At 49.3% G+C, this 17,306-nt stretch overlaps 1 protein-coding gene across 4 annotated transcripts in view; it reads left to right on the plus strand.

The window, feature by feature from the left end:
- The first annotated feature begins 16,269 nt into the window (after positions 1-16,269).
- Positions 16,270-17,306, plus strand: part of LOC119388238 (serine/arginine repetitive matrix protein 2) — an 81,686-nt gene continuing 80,649 nt past the window's right edge. For 2 of the 4 annotated variants that reach the window (XM_049413874.1, XM_049413876.1), the window contains exons 1-2: positions 16,279-16,483; positions 16,990-17,189. The gene's annotated coding sequence lies outside the window, so the exon portion shown is untranslated. Of the gene's footprint in view, positions 16,484-16,989; positions 17,190-17,306 lie in introns of all 4 variants that reach the window. The other 2 variants (XM_049413875.1, XM_049413877.1) reach the window with 2 other exon arrangements.

Here is a 17,306-nt window from a genome sequence, read left to right on the forward strand (position 1 = left end):
GAAAGCTTTCGAAGGGGTCGCTGGAGGTGCAATACATCGACTTAGAAGAAAAAAAAGCAGATAGCTTCGGCCTTCGAGTCGAGTGGGCGGATGCATAAGGGACACTGGGTTCTTTTTTGTTTTATTGGTATTGTTTGTTCGTGTCACTAATTCGTCAGCACATAAATAAATATCCCCCAGTCGCTGCACTTCATAGGTCGGCACTGTAAGAGAATAATCACTCACACTCACTCACACCCAATTTTTTCAGCCTTCGCACTCACTCACGTTCATATTCAACGCCTGCTCACACTCATAGGCACTCACTCACGTTCATACTGACGGCTACTCCACTCATAGGCACTCACCACGTTCATACTCACGCCCACCACTCACACTCATAGGCACTCACTCAGGTTCATACTCACGCCCATTCACACTCATAAGCATTCACTCCGTTCATACTCACACGCCTACTCACACCCATGGCTCTCACTCACGTTCATACTCACGCTACTCACACTCATAGGCTCTCACTCACGTTCATACTCACCCCACTCACACTCATAGGCACTCACTCACGTTCAATACTCACGCTACTCACCTCATGGCACTCACTCACCTTCATACGCCTCTCACACTCATTGGCATTCACTACACGTTCATACTCACACCTACTCACACTCATAACATTCACTCACGTTCATACTCACACCTACTCACACTCATAGGCCTCCACTCACCTTCATACTCACGCCTACTCACCTCATAGGCATCACTCACGTTCATACTCACACCTACTCACACTCATAAGCATTCACTCACGTTCATACTCACACCCTACAAAACTCATAGGCATTCATCACGTTCTACTCACACCTACTCACACTCATAGTACCTCCTCACGTTCATACTCACGCCTACTCACCACATAGACACTCATTCACGTTCATACTCAAGCTGCTCACACTCATAGGCGCTCACTCACGTTCATACTCACGCCTACTCACACTCATGAGCACTCACTCACATTCATACTCACACTTACAGGCACTCACTCACGTTTCATACTCACGCCTACTCACACTCTAGGCACCACTCACGTTCATACTTGCGCTACTTACACTCATAGACACTCACTCAAGTTCATATTCACACTTACAGGCACTTACTCACGTTCATACTCACGCCTACTCACCTCATACGTACTCAATCACGTTCATACTCACACCTACTCCTACTCATAGGCGCTCACCTCCACGTCTACTCACGCCACCAACACCAACTGATGGGCATACTCACGCCATACTCGCGCCCACTCACACCCACTGAAGTTCATACCACGCTTCCTCACACTCATAGGCACCTCACGTTCATGCTCACACGTCACGACCATTGTAGTCACTCGTGTCATACTCACGCCCGCTCACACTCATAAGTGTTCACTCACTTTCAGTAACGCCTCTCACACTCATTGGTACTCCCGCACGTTCTACTCACGTGCATGACTTCAACCTACTCACTCACGTTCACACTCACACGTACCACACTCATAGCACTTGCTCACGCTCTACTCACATCTACTAGTACTCACTCACATTCACACTCACGCCATCTCACACTCATAGGCACTCACTCACGTTCATACCACCCTTACGCTCATAAGTACTCACGTTCACACTCAAGGGTACTCATACTTATGGGCACTCGCTCACGTTTATATACTCATACCTGCTCATACCCATCGGTACTCACCGACCCATTCACACTGGTAAGTACTGACTCACACCTATCACACCGGTGCTACACGTTCTACTCACCCTACTCACAGCCTTTGTACTCACGTTCACTCATGTCTACTCACTCCCATGGGTACTCACTCACATTCATACTCACACCTATACACTCGTATGTTGCCTTCATACTCATGCCTTCTCATATCCCTCGTCACTCACTCATACTCACACTCACACCTTTGAATGATCTACTCATGATGACATGCCATGCTTTCCGCTCTACTCACACTCACATGCGGCCCCTGATGTCCATAGTGAAGTACACTCCCGTTCACAGATACTCGCGTTTACACGTCCAATAGCTCCCATCTTCGATCATTACCACTCCCACCTAAAGTCCCTAGAACAGGAAAAAATCTAGGGACTTTACTCACACGTACTCACCTCGCCGGGTCTCATTCACATCTCTCTGTCACACTGGACAAAAGTTTGTGCGCATTCGCATCTAAGATGATCATCTCTCTATATTCTCGTTATATCCGAACGTGCAGATTTGTAAGTTTGTAATGGATAGTCTCAGAAACAAACCGCGGATGTTACACTGGTTCAAGGGAATGTGCTATGTATATGTATTATTTTTTTATTGCGATAGCAATTATATGGACAGTCTCGGCTGATTTTTGCCGTCGCCGTCTCCGCCGTCATGCACCGTATATGTATATGTCTATAAATATATATCAAAACCACAAAGAAAATAATTCAGAAAACTTCCCGACGCGCGGAATTGAAACGGGCGACCTCCCGCTTTTCAGCGGTGCGGCGTTAGACGGTTAGGCCACGAAGAGCCCGTCTTTCAGCCGGCTAACGGCGAGCTATTTATATCACCACTTACATCAGTATGCTTCCTGACTTACCGCGTAGATGGCGCGATGTCCGCGCGTGGCGCGCTTTAAAGATCGTGGCCCCGTTCCTGCGAACGTGGTCGCCTTCGTGCGCTTATCTCGAGGAAAGAAGGGGCCGGCTGGCGGGAGAGCTGGGGGTTGTATGTCGTTGTGCTTTTCCCCGCGATGTCTGCGCTGAAGTAGCAGTGACCTAGAATAGGGGGAGTGTCCCAAAGCGCCGCGCGAATACAGGGGAGGAGGCGAGGGCCTTTTGGCGGTGAACTTCCGCGCCGCGGCGCTGCCGTGCCGGACTCGTGGGCTTTCTCCGCGGCGGAAGCCGCGCCAAAGCGGGCGAGCGTCTGCTACGCGCGTGATATTTTGGCCGCTATTAGCTAAAATTGCGGAAATTTGGGCAATAATAAATACTGCGTCACTGCGACATAATACTACAGCGACTCATCACACAGAGAACGCGTTTGTTGGTTTGTGTGTTGTGAAACAGGGATTTTGTATATATCCTTTCAGCTGGTTGTCCACCGCATTGCTCCACACTTCCGCGGCTGTTGAGGAACGCATTCCTGCGCGCACTTCATCGTGAGAAAGGCTCTTAACTTACTTTCGTGTGGATGACGAAACGTAACTTGCTGCACGAGAAAATAAACTGGAGATAACCAAGAGAACGGGGGGGGGGGGGTAGCACATATGCACGTAGTAACTAGCTCATGCATGCTAACGCGTTTGCACCCTTCATATCCTATCTTTTATTTTGTGCATTCGATTTGTTTTACAAGGCTGCCTCCAGCGCTCTGCTGTTTCAAGCCATTTCATGGGAAGCCGAATATGTCAGTCGACGTGGCCGCGGTACCAAAAGTAAAAAATTACTCGCGTAACTCGCGTCTCATTCACTTGGTTTACACGAAAATCGGCACGGAGGGGGCACGAATGTACGTATGCTCAACACGACCGATAGGTCATGGCATCACTAGCTTGACGTTCTTGCCATTTGTGTAACGACTAACAATAATATTATGGTGTGTGGCGTGCAAACCCGCTTTCTGTAGCCAGAAATAATTCTGACGGTGTGGTCTCACGATTTCTTTCCGTCAGGATATAAAAAACGTGGTGGTCACCACGTTTCATTGTCGACATGTTATTGTCGACATGTTATCATTGTCGACATGTTAGACTTACCCATACATCTTGAAGAACTTACCGCATAGGTAAAATGTATTCGAAAAAATTACATGAAAAGAAAAAAAAAACATGGTCCCTTATGCATTCGCCTGAGATGACTCGAAAACGAAACCATCTTTTTAGTCAGACGATGCATTAATCCTCCCTCGCCCTCTCCGAAAGCTTTCTGCACATAACGTGGTTTTCGGACTGCCGACAGGATCGAAGGCATTGCAAGCTTTCTGCACCTCACCTGCTTTTACATTGCCTCCGTGATCGGCCCCCGCTCACGGAGGCAATGCAAAGCGAATATGACGTCACGTTGAATGACGTCATAGTGACGTCACAAGTTCTGTCGACGTCATCGCGTGATAATTTTGTACATCACTTGTGTTTGGCTACGCGGGACGCCGACGGTCAATTTTCGTGTTTCAGAGGCATCTAAGCTTTAGCCTTAAAGAAAAGACAAACCAAGAAAATGAAAACGGTACAGTGCAACATCGTGTATGGCTCCTTTATATGTTACGAGCGATCGCCGAAACAAACGTGATTCTCAGTTCAGAGCAGCTGATTGCAAGCGCGCTGCGCGCGGGACAAAAAGGCCTGCTTCACCCGTCTGGTCACTCTTATATTTATCAAGAATGAGCTGACGCGCTATTGAAGTACTCCGGAGCTGCAGCACGAAACTGTTGGTGGCGCTATATTAGGTCATCAGGAAAAGCGGAAATTGCGGTCGGGTGCCCTATTGGCGCGCACTCAACTGCCGCGGAAACATTGTATTTTATGTAACTACTCGTCCACATCCTAAAAAGACAGGGCGTGCAAACACGGACACAAAAAAAGAAAGTCAGGACACCACAAACGCCGACTAACAACTGAATACTTACCAACTAGCTCAGCTCTCTGTTATTCTAATCGTCTACATCTTTTTGTAAAGTCTCTGAACCGGGCGAACGCTAACCTCCGAGAACCGTGAAAACATCTGAAGTTTGAGAATCAGTTGTTGAAACTGTTTTTATTTCGTAGGGTGAAGGCTTGAAGCAATGCACGCATCTCGTGCGAACGTTCATACTGACGTTCAGCGATCCAATGCAACATGCGATAAGATATATATATATGTTGCATTTTTCAGGCAAGGTACATTAGGGATCTCTCATTTGAGCAATTTTCTGAAGTGAGATATTACACTAGCTTCTATGATATCTGGATACTTGTAAAGCATTTTCTATATTACGCCTTTTATGCAAAATCTTTGGAATATGGGTAGTTTACCTGGCATTGCTTTTCTTGAAATATTTGCGCACGGTGAGCCTTGTTGTACGACTACTCAGAAGCAAAATAAGCCAACACACCATTGCGCTCGTAGGGCCGTCCTCTACTCTTCTTTTAGATGCGAAGTATCTTAAGGCGGAGCTCCAATCGGTGGTGGTGGTGGTGGGGTGGTGGTGTGCGGCGTGACCACCCTTACTGCGCATGCGCATACCCTCTCCACACACCTCCTCTCCACTCACCCTCTCCCCTCCCCCTCTCCCTTCCCCTCTCCCTTCCCCTCTCCCCTCCCCTCCCCACTTTCCCCTCCCCTCCCCCTCTCCACTTTCCCTCTCCCCTCCCCCTTTCCACTCATCCTCTGAAACGCGGGCTAGACAAAGCTAGGTGGCTTTGGCTAGACCATGCCGAATTCTCTCCTGCGCAACGCCGCGATGTGCTCGAGCGCATGCGCGTCCCTCCCCTTCTCTCTCCTCTCCTACGCTGCCCCCTCTCGCCCGCCTGCCCTGTGAGAATTAACGGCCAGGCTAAGATGGAAGATACGACGCGCGTAGCGTCCCTCTTCGCGTTCCACGACGCGAGGTCGGTAGCATGCCCAACGAACGCCAACGGAACGCGATCGTGCAAGTGCTCTGGCTTCGCATCGCCTCATGGTCCCCTTTAGCGGGAGATGGCGTAATTTTTTTTCCCTTGCGTCTTCCCGGTGTGCTCCGTCCATAATAAAGAGCTATAGGAGGCTAATGAATTGTCGAATAAAGCGGTGTGCATATGGCTAGCAAACCAGTGGCGACCATGAGTAAAACGCTCGTAGTGTGAAGCGGCTGCGCGCAAGTATTTCAGCTGACTGCGCGTGCAATTTACTTTTTTTTGTTACTCTTAATTCGTGCATGCGTGATGCTATTGCCCGATTACTCGTGCGAATAATGTTTTTTTTTTTTCGTTTCTTGCTTGTGCGTGTCCGTTTTGCGCGTTTTTACACACGCACTAACGTTCTCGATCTCTGTGACCGGAACTAGGCCACGCTGATGCCGCTTGACACATGATTTTTTGCATCCTGTTGTTGCCCCAGCACTAACACAATGCTTAAAGATGGATAAGCTCCATTCCGCACCGCATTATAAAAGTTAAGTAGGCTTTAAGTGCCCTGTGTGGAAACGCGGCGCAAAAAAACTACAGCGCGTAGCAGACGCCCTTCGCTTTCCGCGCGCTTCCCGAGCGCGGAAAGCCCACGGGTCCGGCGCAGCAGCGGCGCGGTGCGGGAGTTCACGGCAAAAGGCCCACGCGGGAGCCGGCGCTTTGGACACTCCCCCTATTCTAGGTCACTCTAGCTGAAGTGACAGAGCGTACGAAGGTCGCTTCGACGCTGCAGCGGCCGCGTTTGCGAAAGGGGCGCGCTGTTCAAACTGAAATGAGTAACGACTAGGACAGTAAGTTCGCGCTCGGCCTGTGTGTACCTGTTCGTTCGTTTCGTGCGTCCTGCTTTATGTTTGAGCAGTACGCTTCCAGTGTCGAGCTGTGACGTATGATAGTTCGCGCTCGTACTGTGTGCGTTCTTTTCGTGCGTCCTTTTGGCTCGAGCGACGCGCTGGCAATTTGGAGCTGCTTTCCGTTCTTCGCGTTACATTCCAATTTATTGCTATCGCATTCATTGCTTTTTTTATTTGAACTTTATTCAGACAGACATTGTCTGGGATGAAGGGGCTAAAAGCAGATGCAACTCCCTGACGAAGGCCCCTCTACCCATACATTGCTCAGGGGATGTCATATGGGATGTCGGGACCGCGGAAAATTTGTTCGAATTAACCAAATGCCCAATTATCGAAAGTATCAAGGAAACAATAAACAAGTGTCTATTACATCAATGCATTCGCATTTTCTTGATGACCACTTAAATTCATGGTACATATCTGGCATAAAAGCAATGCAAATGCCGCAAATTTCTTCATTCGCAACTCCGTTCACAATGTGACCGCGGCTCAAGACAGCCGTGTCTTAACGCTAAACGTGATCTGCCCCCCTCCCTTATTACGTACCGTCACCGCCACCACGCGCACGTGAAGATAACTTCTGCGCCGGAGAAATGATCGACAAATTATCGTTCGTTCATCGTAATGTCGCAACCTTATTTTATACCAGCATGCGCACTGCGGCTGAATCTCTTCACCTTCAACAGCTTCCACTATGTTCGAGTTGCGTGACATTGCGCGTGCATTGCCCGAAGTCAAAACGAGGCTACTGAGTGCCGCATCCGCTGTGAACGAAAGTGCGGTTGCTAAATTAAGACACGATCATAGCGACCACGCAGTTCCGAAGGCGCGTGCGCGGTCTGCGCCCACAGTCGAAACGAAACTGCTCGGCAGAGCATCCGCTGCTGAATAAACCTGGCTCGCTAATGCACAATAATGAATGGCTACTACACAGTTCTGAAGCGACGCGGCGAAAACGAAACTACTGCTTGTCGCAGTTTTGACCCGCAGTCGCCGCTGGCGCTATGGACGCGATCATAGATATATCACCCACGCAGTTCGCGTGCGCCGAGCAAAATCGAAGACAAAGCAAGTGGGCCGCAGCCGTCGAAGTCTTTGTCGCCAACAACGTGATTATGGCTAGATCGTGGACGGCGACCACGCCTTTATGAAGGACCGCAGCCGTTTGAGTTGTTCGCGAATGCCGTTTTTCCTCCTGTGAGTCGAACTCCGAGTCGAACCTCGGATTGCTTGGTGCGCTCCGAGGATCGTCCGAATTAACCGGGTTGCGGGCAAATATGACCGAATTAACAAGAGTTTCATACCATTAAACAATGCATAAGCTTGCGGCGACCAGCGAACACGTCCGAATTATCCGATTTTCCGAATTAACGAACAGTGAATAACGACCTTTTAGCGTATAACTTTTCATTTTCGTCGACTGACCAAACAGCAAATGTACGGGGCGCTTATTTGCTTACTCCACTTTCACTACTTATGCCAGGGGTTTAAAACTCACGTCAGCTAACGAGCCGCAGCCACGAAAATTTATTCCCGCAAGGGCCAGGACACAATGACGAAGGTAAGAGCGGGGGGCGGGTAGGAATAGCTTGTACAAAATGTCAAGCCATGCATAAGCATGCTCCGCCGCTATGTCAGGGACAATTTTCTCCCCCCCCCCCCTTCTCGCCCCTGAAGTGCATTGTGCTTGCACGCTGCTTGACCAATATAGCATTGAATGCTTAGGTTTGTTTTGTCGGCGAACACAGTGAAAATCCAGCGCACAATCACGACGTCGAGGAAGAAGCACACAACCACAGCGCTGATCGGCCTTGTCCCACATTGTGATTTCTGTGCGCCACACCAGCGGCCGCGTTAATCCTTGGATTACGCCGCTTTTGAGACATGGCGAGTTGACGACGCAGTATGGACGTCTCCATTACGCCATAAAAATGTGTATCTAGTACATTGAATCGGTGTACTTCACATAAAGTTATTCGTATTAAGGCGAAAGTCTTATATGCCTCATCAAGCGGGAAAAGTGACCTGTAATGCCATGTGACGCTCCCTCCTAGTCCTTTTCCTTCGTCCATGTACAAGCCCTATCATTAAACACACACACACACACACACACACACACACACACACACACACACACACACACACACACACACACACACACACACACACACACACACACACACACACACACACACACACACACACACACACACACACACACACACACACACACACACACACACACACACACACACGAGATCACGGGAAATACATCATCTCATTATGCACTCCTGTCGACCACCGCCACGGGACCGGCGAGGCTGCCATCGTCCGAGGCGGCAGAAGAAATGGCCATAGCCCTAGCAATACTCCATAGTGGCAACGAGGACACACTTGTCGTGAGTGACGCCAAGACGGTGGTGCGAAACTTTACCAAGGGATGGGTCTCCGTCGAGGCGGCGCACATGCTGAACGCCAGAGTCGTGGACTTTAAGTCCTGCGCTATCACCACCAAATCTCTCAAGTGGTTCCCCACGCATGTGGGAGAGCTTGGCAACGAACAAAGACCCGACCTCCCGTCGAACCACAACAAGCGCGCCCACCGCGTCGCGAGACCGCTAACCCGCCGCGACGCGGACGAAAGGGCCACCGCTGTGCGAGACATCGTCGATGGCGAGGCACCCAAGGTTGGAGGACATTCTTCTGCGACGATGATAACAGACCCCGAAGCCTTACAGGACTGCAAAGACATCATGGTCACATACCACGAGATCCTCAGCCACTACAGGAAAACGCCACCCCACAAGCAGCTAGAGAGGTCTCAGGCGTCTGACCTGAGACGTCTGCAAATTGACACATTCGAATATCCCCGGCATCTGAACAGGCTGTGTCCGTCGCTCCACCCGTCCCAAGGCTGTCCGTGGTGCGGGCACGAGACAGCCGACATGGCGCACATACTTTGGCAGTGCGAGTGCGGTATTCGCCGCCACTACCCGGACGAGGGAGTGTGTACCCCATGACGACTGGCTGAGCGGTGGCGAGCCGCCCTTCTCAGCCCACATCTAGTGGACCAAATCTGGGCTGTCCAGCGACCCTGGGCTATCGCCGAGGACGTCGCACGATGTTCCCCGGACGACGGCTCCTGGAGGCCTAGCCCGGGTCAGTGATTCCTCGTTGGACTCTAAATATTTTAAAGTTCATTACCTACCTACCTCATTATGCGCAAGGATCAAAAGGTCATCACAAACTCATAATTTATGAAGGAAGCCTTTTATGTCTCACGCGAAGCACGAAAGGCTGGCTCAAAAAACCTAGTGACCGCTAAAGCGCGGAACTGTGCGCTACCTTTGCCTTTGCGGCCTTCGTGTGAAAAAGAAAAAGCAAAGCGGCGCTTGTGCGATATAAATTGCAATGTAAAATAGTCGCACCCGATGGCTTTGGTATTCAAGCCGTCTTAGGAGAATGCATCAGGGGCACTGTGAATCTTTTTCCGGGTTTCTAGGATATTCACGATCCCTCGGTTCCTTCAAAGCCATCGTGCTTAGGTAGCCAAAACTTCTTTATCATATTGTCGCGACGTCAAGACAGATGCCGTAACGCACGGAATGATCGCGTCTTTTTTTTCTACAATTTTCGCTTTTAAGTACATGTGAGAAGTCTGGGATGCGTGAGAAAGTATTATGAAAGAAGTAAACTTACGGATTAGCTCGACCTCTACGGACTACGAACTGGCACAGATACAGGTTGTCCTGTGATGTCATTTTCGCCTTTTAGTTTTCGCACTTTGCGGAGTATCAACGTGAAATATTTTCCCTATAGCCAAAGTAAAATGTAGTGATTAGTGATGCCGAAAATTGCGCTCAATCTGAAGAGAAATAAAGTCAAGTAAACCGGTAAGAGACAGGCCAAGATGGATATAGTCAGGACAAAAAAAAAATTAGGATTTTTCCTGACAAATCACACGATGCTTTAGAACAAGAAGAAAATATGGACGTGGAATGATGAACAATACCTTAACCACACTGATTTACGAAACAGCAATTTGAAGGTAAATCATGAAGGCAAGCATTAAGTGAATTCTCCAAAACTACAAAAAATAATAAAGAAACGACAATGCGTCAGTATTACCAACTCCAGTGATCAAGTAGAATTAGTAGACTGTAGAAACTGGAACACCACTATGTTAGTTGGCGAAATCATTTACTGTTGCTGAGCGCTCACTTATTTTCTCTGGTAATAATATCTGGGTTTAACGCGCCAAAACCACGATATGATTATGAGGCGTGCCGCAGTGGAGGGCTCCGGAAATTTTGACCAGCTGGTGTTTAACGTGCACTGACATCCCACAGTACACGGGCATCTACCACCACGCCTCCATCGAAATGCGACCGCCGCGGCCGGGGTCGTACACGCGACCTTCGGGTCAGCAGCCGAGCACCGTCCGCTACACCACCGCGGCGGACCCTTAATTTCTCTAGTATTAGCAAAAAGGTTGCTCGTGGTGGTGTTGCACACGTCACCGGTCTCAGGAAAATTAATAGTCGAAACAGTGCTACACTTTAAGAAAAAAAAAAAGGTCAAAAGGGGGTCACGGCAACCGACTCTCTTCGGTAATTCATTTGACCCCTTTTGGAAGGTAGAATCAGAAAATGATATTTAACTTTTCTGCAAGAGTCAGTTGTCACTCTTGCAGCGCGTTTTGATCGGCTAGCGTGTCGAAGACGTCGCCGTCGCGTCGGCACTGGCTATGCACGAATGAAAGCAAATCTTTTCTGAGAAATCGCTTCAAAATTTGGTTTCAGAATAAGCACTTCTTTGCGCCAGCGTATTCCGACACCCAAGCACATCCTCCGGCAGTCAGGGGCACGCCGTGAGCGGTTACTTACCGCATGTTTTACAAACGTAACCCATCTTTAAATACTCAGCAAACACATTCGAGTACGAGCACCCGAACGACACGCAGCGCGCGCGGACGCCGTCTACGTCGAGATCAAACATGTCATATGCTATAATTGGCGCACATAACTCCCACAATCACGTAAACTCACTTGATTCTGTTACAGCGTCATCGCAGATGTTGGCGAACCACGAAAACAGCAAACAGAAACCAAGGAAAAAAGTGCACGGCGGCGACCGCAACAACGCGCGCCGTCGAAAGTCTATCGCTTTTTCACCTTACCGGCGAGGCGTGTCCAACTTAAGTGACCAACGCGTACGTGCTGGAAGCATCCTACTATGTCTGTACCTCAAACTAGCGTCTTTAAGCCAAGAAAAACCATAATATATAGTGCGTCTAAGCGTTCTGTAGACGGGCTTTTTTTTACGTTCCCACGCGCGGAAGCATGCTGTACACTCATGGTTGATAGAAATGTTATTATGAAGTAAACTAAAGCGCATCTCCAAACGACATCTTGCACCTTCAGCAGTGCAGACACAATGTGCGATCAGCAAAAGATGACCCTTGATAATTGTTTCCATCGCTCATTTTATGGGAGCTTGTACTGCAACGCGCATAACGGCATCCGCAACAGCCGCGCGGACGCAGGCTGCTGTTGGAAATGGCTGGCAGATAACTTCCGCAGAGCTGCTGCAGACGCCCAGCTAAAGCTGTATAATTAGTACCTACGAAAGCAGTACACTCACCGTTAACGGGCGCACGTTGTTCGTGTCTGCGGCTCCATGAATATTCCGCCCTCCTAGCGTGACTTCGAGCACGGAGCCTGGCGTCAACGCCACCGAAGATGCGCATTTTTGATCGAACACAAAACTGCACGACAGGCAACTGACGCAACCCGTGCAACCGACGCAACGCACAACGCATTCCAAGAGCCCGAGCAAACTGAGAGAGAAGGCCGAGGCGCGGCGCCAGCCCGGCTGGCTCCGTCGGCGAGGGAGGCGAGCCACCGCGCCAGAACGGCGCCGAACGGCAAACGCGCGATACGTATGGCGCATACGACTGCGCCTTCATCGCGGAAGCCAATCGAAACGCGCTTTAGGAGAGTCCCGTGACTCCAGCCCAAATGCTATCTTTCTCTCATCTACCTTCCAAAAGGGATCAAATAACACCCGAAGAGAGTCACGCGGCCGTGACCCTCTTTTGACTCTTCTTTTTCTTAGAGTGTACTCAGTTACTCACACTAATAGTACCCTCATGAGTGCTCACTCACGTTCAAACTCACGACTACTCACACTCATGAGCACTCACACACGTTCATACTCACACCTACTCACCCTCATGAGTGCTCACTGACGTTCACACTCACGTCCACTCGCACTCATGAGCACTCACTCACGTTCATACTCATTCCTACTCACACTCACGTCCACTCACACTCATGAGCACTCACTCACGTTCATACTCATTCCTACTCACACTCATGAGTACTCACTCACGTCCACTCACACTCATGAGCACTCGCTCACGTTCATACTCACACTCATGAGTACTCACTCATGTTCACACTCACGTCAACTCACACTCATCAGCACTCCCTCACGTTCATACTCACATCTACTCACACTCGTGAGTACTCACTCACGTTCACACTCACGCCTACTCACCTTCATGAGTGCTCACTCACGTTCACACTCACGTCCACTCACACTCATGAGCCCTCACTCACGTTCATACTCACATCTACTCGCACTCATGAGCACTCACTCACGTTCATACTCACGACTACTCACACTCATGAGTGCTCACTCACGTTCACACTCACGTCCACTCACACTCATGAGCCCTCACTCACGTTCATACTCACATCTACTCGCACTCATGAGTACTCACTCACGTTCACACTCACGCCTACTCACCCTCATGAGTGCTCACTCACGTTCACACTCACGTCCATTCACACTCATGAGCACTCACTCGCGTTCATACTCACGACTACTCACACTCATGAGTGCTCACTCACGTTCACACTCACGTCCACTCACACTCATGAGTGATCACTCACGTTCACACTCACGACTACTCACACTCATGAGTGCTCACTCACGTTTATACTCACGACTACTCACACTCATGAGTGCTCACTCACGTTCACACTCACGTCCACTCACACTCATGAGTGCTCACTCACGTTCACACTCACATCTACTCACACTCATGAGTACTCACTCACGTTCACACTCACGCGTACTCACCTTCATGAGTGCTCACTCACGTTCACACTCACGTCCACTCACACTCATGAGCCCTCACTCACGTTCATACTCACATCTACTCGCACTCATGAGCACTCACTCACGTTCACACTCACGCCTACTCACCTTCATGAGTGCTCACTCACGTTCACACTCACGTCCACTCACACTCATGAGCCCTCACTCACGTTCATACTCACATCTACTCGCACTCATGAGTACTCACTCACGTTCACACTCACGCCTACTCACCCTCATGAGTGCTCACTCACGTTCACACTCACATCCATTCACACTAATGAGCACTCACTCACGTTCATACTCACGACTACTCACACTCATGAGCACTCACTCACGTTCATACTCACATCTACTCACACTCATGAGTACTCACTCACGTTCACACTCACGTCCACTCACACTCATCAGCACTCCCTCACGTTCATACTCACATCTACTCACACTCATGAGCACTCACTCACGTTCACACTCACGCCTACTCACCTTCATGAGTGCTCACTCACGTTCACACTCACGTCCACTCACACTCATGATCCCTCACTCACGTTCATACTCACATCTACTCGCACTCATGAGCACTCACTCACGTTCACACTCACGCCTACTCACCTTCATGAGTGCTCACTCACGTTCACACTCACGTCCACTCACACTCATGAGCCCTCACTCACGTACTCACATCTACTCGCACTCATGAGTACTCACTCACGTTCACACTCACGCCTACTCACCCTCATGAGTGCTCACTCACGTTCACACTCACGTCCATTCACACTCATGAGCACTCACTCACGTTCATACTCACGACTACTCACACTCATGAGTACTCACTCACGTTCACACTCACGTCCACTCACACTCATCAGCACTCCCTCACGTTCATACTCACATCTACTCACACTCATGAGCACTCACTCACGTTCACACTCACGCCTACTCACCTTCATGAGTGCTCACTCACGTTCACACTCACGTCCACTCACACTCATGAGCCCTCACTCACGTTCATACTCACATCTACTCGCACTCATGAGCACTCACTCACGTTCACACTCACGCCTACTCACCTTCATGAGTGCTCACTCACGTTCACACTCACGTCCACTCACACTCATGAGCCCTCACTCACGTACTCACATCTACTCGCACTCATGAGTACTCACTCACGTTCACACTCACGCCTACTCACCCTCATGAGTGCTCACTCACGTTCACACTCACGTCCATTCACACTCATGAGCACTCACTCACGTTCATACTCACGACTACTCACACTCATGAGTGCTCACTCACGTTCACACTCACGTCCACTCACACTCATGAGTGCTCACTCACGTTCACACTCACGACTACTCACACTCATGAGTGCTCACTCACGTTCATACTCACGACTACTCACACTCATGAGTGCTCACTCACGTTCACACTCACGTCCACTCACACTCATGAGTGCTCACTCACGTTCACACTCACGACTACTCAGACTCATGAGTGCTCACTCACGTTCACACTCACGTCCACTCACACTCATGAGTACTCACTCATACTCACACTCACGTCCACTCACACTCATGAGTACTCACTCACACTCACACTCACAACGTTCAAATGAGTGTGAGTGAGTGTGCCGAGCTATGCCCACAGCCCTTGGACGAATTATTTTTGCACATACAGCTATAGAGAACGATGAGGTAGGGCGCCATTGCACGAAATAATGCCATGAATATAAGGACTGCATTCTGAAGGCCATTCTTTGTATATTATGTTTGATTTTTTTGTTGCCTACACGTTCCCGCTGCTCGCACGTAGACGGATACATAAATGCAAGGCCTTCGCGCGCTTAGATTTTGGGTCAGGTGGTCAACATTATTCAGGAGCCCTCCTGGTCAACATTATTCAGGAGCCCTCCACGTACGGTGCTTCGCATAGCCAGAGTGTTGCTTTGAGACGGTAAAACTCTGTGAATTAGTCAGTCTATCTAGACGATAGAAACTCGAAAAAAGACAATTACGCGCTCACTAGCGCGCCAGGAACCCAAGACCAGCGTGCGCTCAACGTAAACGAAGCCGCGTCTTCGCTGGAGCCGTGACATGCGGAAATGACATAATCTCCTTTAAAATACAGATGCGTTCGCTTTTGAACCAGGACATCGGGGAAAGTTTTAATGAAAGGCCTACTGTAACGACGTTAGCGCTAGCCACCCCACCCTAACCAAGTTGCACCATTGGCCTTTGTCGCGGTTTAGATATTCGTCCTGTCAAATTATTCGAAACTTCGAATACTAGCTATTCGAAAGTCGAATCGAATTATTCGACTAGGTAATATTCGGTTCTAGCACTGATTTTGATGCCGGGAGCGCCATGAAAATAAATGAAGAAAGTCCTAAGATATTTGATAGTAGGAAATAAGAGGCCAGCATTAGAAAGTTCTATCTCTGTCACGGAGCTGCTGCGCCGAGAACGCGAAATAAAAAGTGGGAGGCATATGACCCGCTGTCCAACAAAGATTCTCCTGCCATTCCGAAAGAAAAACCAAACCTTGAGAAAAACCAGCCAACCATGGCGGAATGAAAAGTGTGGGTACAGTTCCCATAAGCCATCGCGCCGCTGATGGTTGTTGATGTCGTATTTACGGTATTCACTGTGAGGCTTTAGGGCTGAGGAAAGCGTTTTTTTCTTCGTTCAGCGTTGGCACGTCGTCGAGAAATACAAGCGTTTGCCGTATGAACCAGTGTCGTGTTTCGCCCTTCATCGGAGGATTCATACCATTCATACCGTGCAGTTCTGCTTAGGTAAGGGGGGTTGCGTACGACGGAGCTTCGCTTAAGCCTAGATTTCTTTGGCATGCGAAGTAATATTTCTGTGTCCTTAAGTCGCATTTGGGCTCTAACCAGCACACGCGGTCGTAATTTATTGACTGTGTAGGGCTTGAGGTTTTGGGTGTAATGTCGATTTGGCCAAATTGATCACTCACAACTTCATTGGGCATGACGCAGCGTCGGCATTCCGATCGGAAGTGATCAGCACTTACCACTAGAGAGTTTTAGTGCCAGGGTCCCCAAGCGTCTTGCGTACCCAAGCTCCTCTTGAGGGCGGCTGGCATACAGAAGAAAGCGGGAAAAGTACAAAAGGACGCACGAGGACCCAACGGCTAGGGGTTGCCGGCACTAAAAAACTGTGTTCGACCACTTGCGACTGTGTGCATGCATTGTTACTATGTTCTTTGGACCAGCGCTGCGCTGCTTGGGTATTGAGGAAAATGCTTCGTTTTCTGCAATGTTATTTTGACTTGTTTCAGATTCAGCGATATTTCAAATATGATTGTAGGCAAATACTGTGCAAGCGGGTGTCCCTTATTTGACTGCCAAAGGCAAAGAAAAATGGAGCGGCCTCTTAATGAGTGCTTAGGTGTTACGTGACTGAACGAGGGGTGGTAGGCACACCACGCTGTGTGCATGATGTGCTTTGTTGGTCTTTTAAGCGGAAAATAGATCCCAGGTATGTTGACGCCTCTGTTTTTGGTATAGATTGTGTTTAAACACCTGGTGTTTTCTCCTGATCGTGTTATTAAATAATCGCGCAATACAGTGCCTTGCAATTGCGCCCAATTTGTAT

The sequence above is a fragment of the Rhipicephalus sanguineus genome, chromosome 3 (genome assembly GCF_013339695.2).
Source record: "Rhipicephalus sanguineus isolate Rsan-2018 chromosome 3, BIME_Rsan_1.4, whole genome shotgun sequence".
Taxonomy (NCBI): Eukaryota; Metazoa; Arthropoda; class Arachnida; order Ixodida; family Ixodidae; genus Rhipicephalus; species Rhipicephalus sanguineus.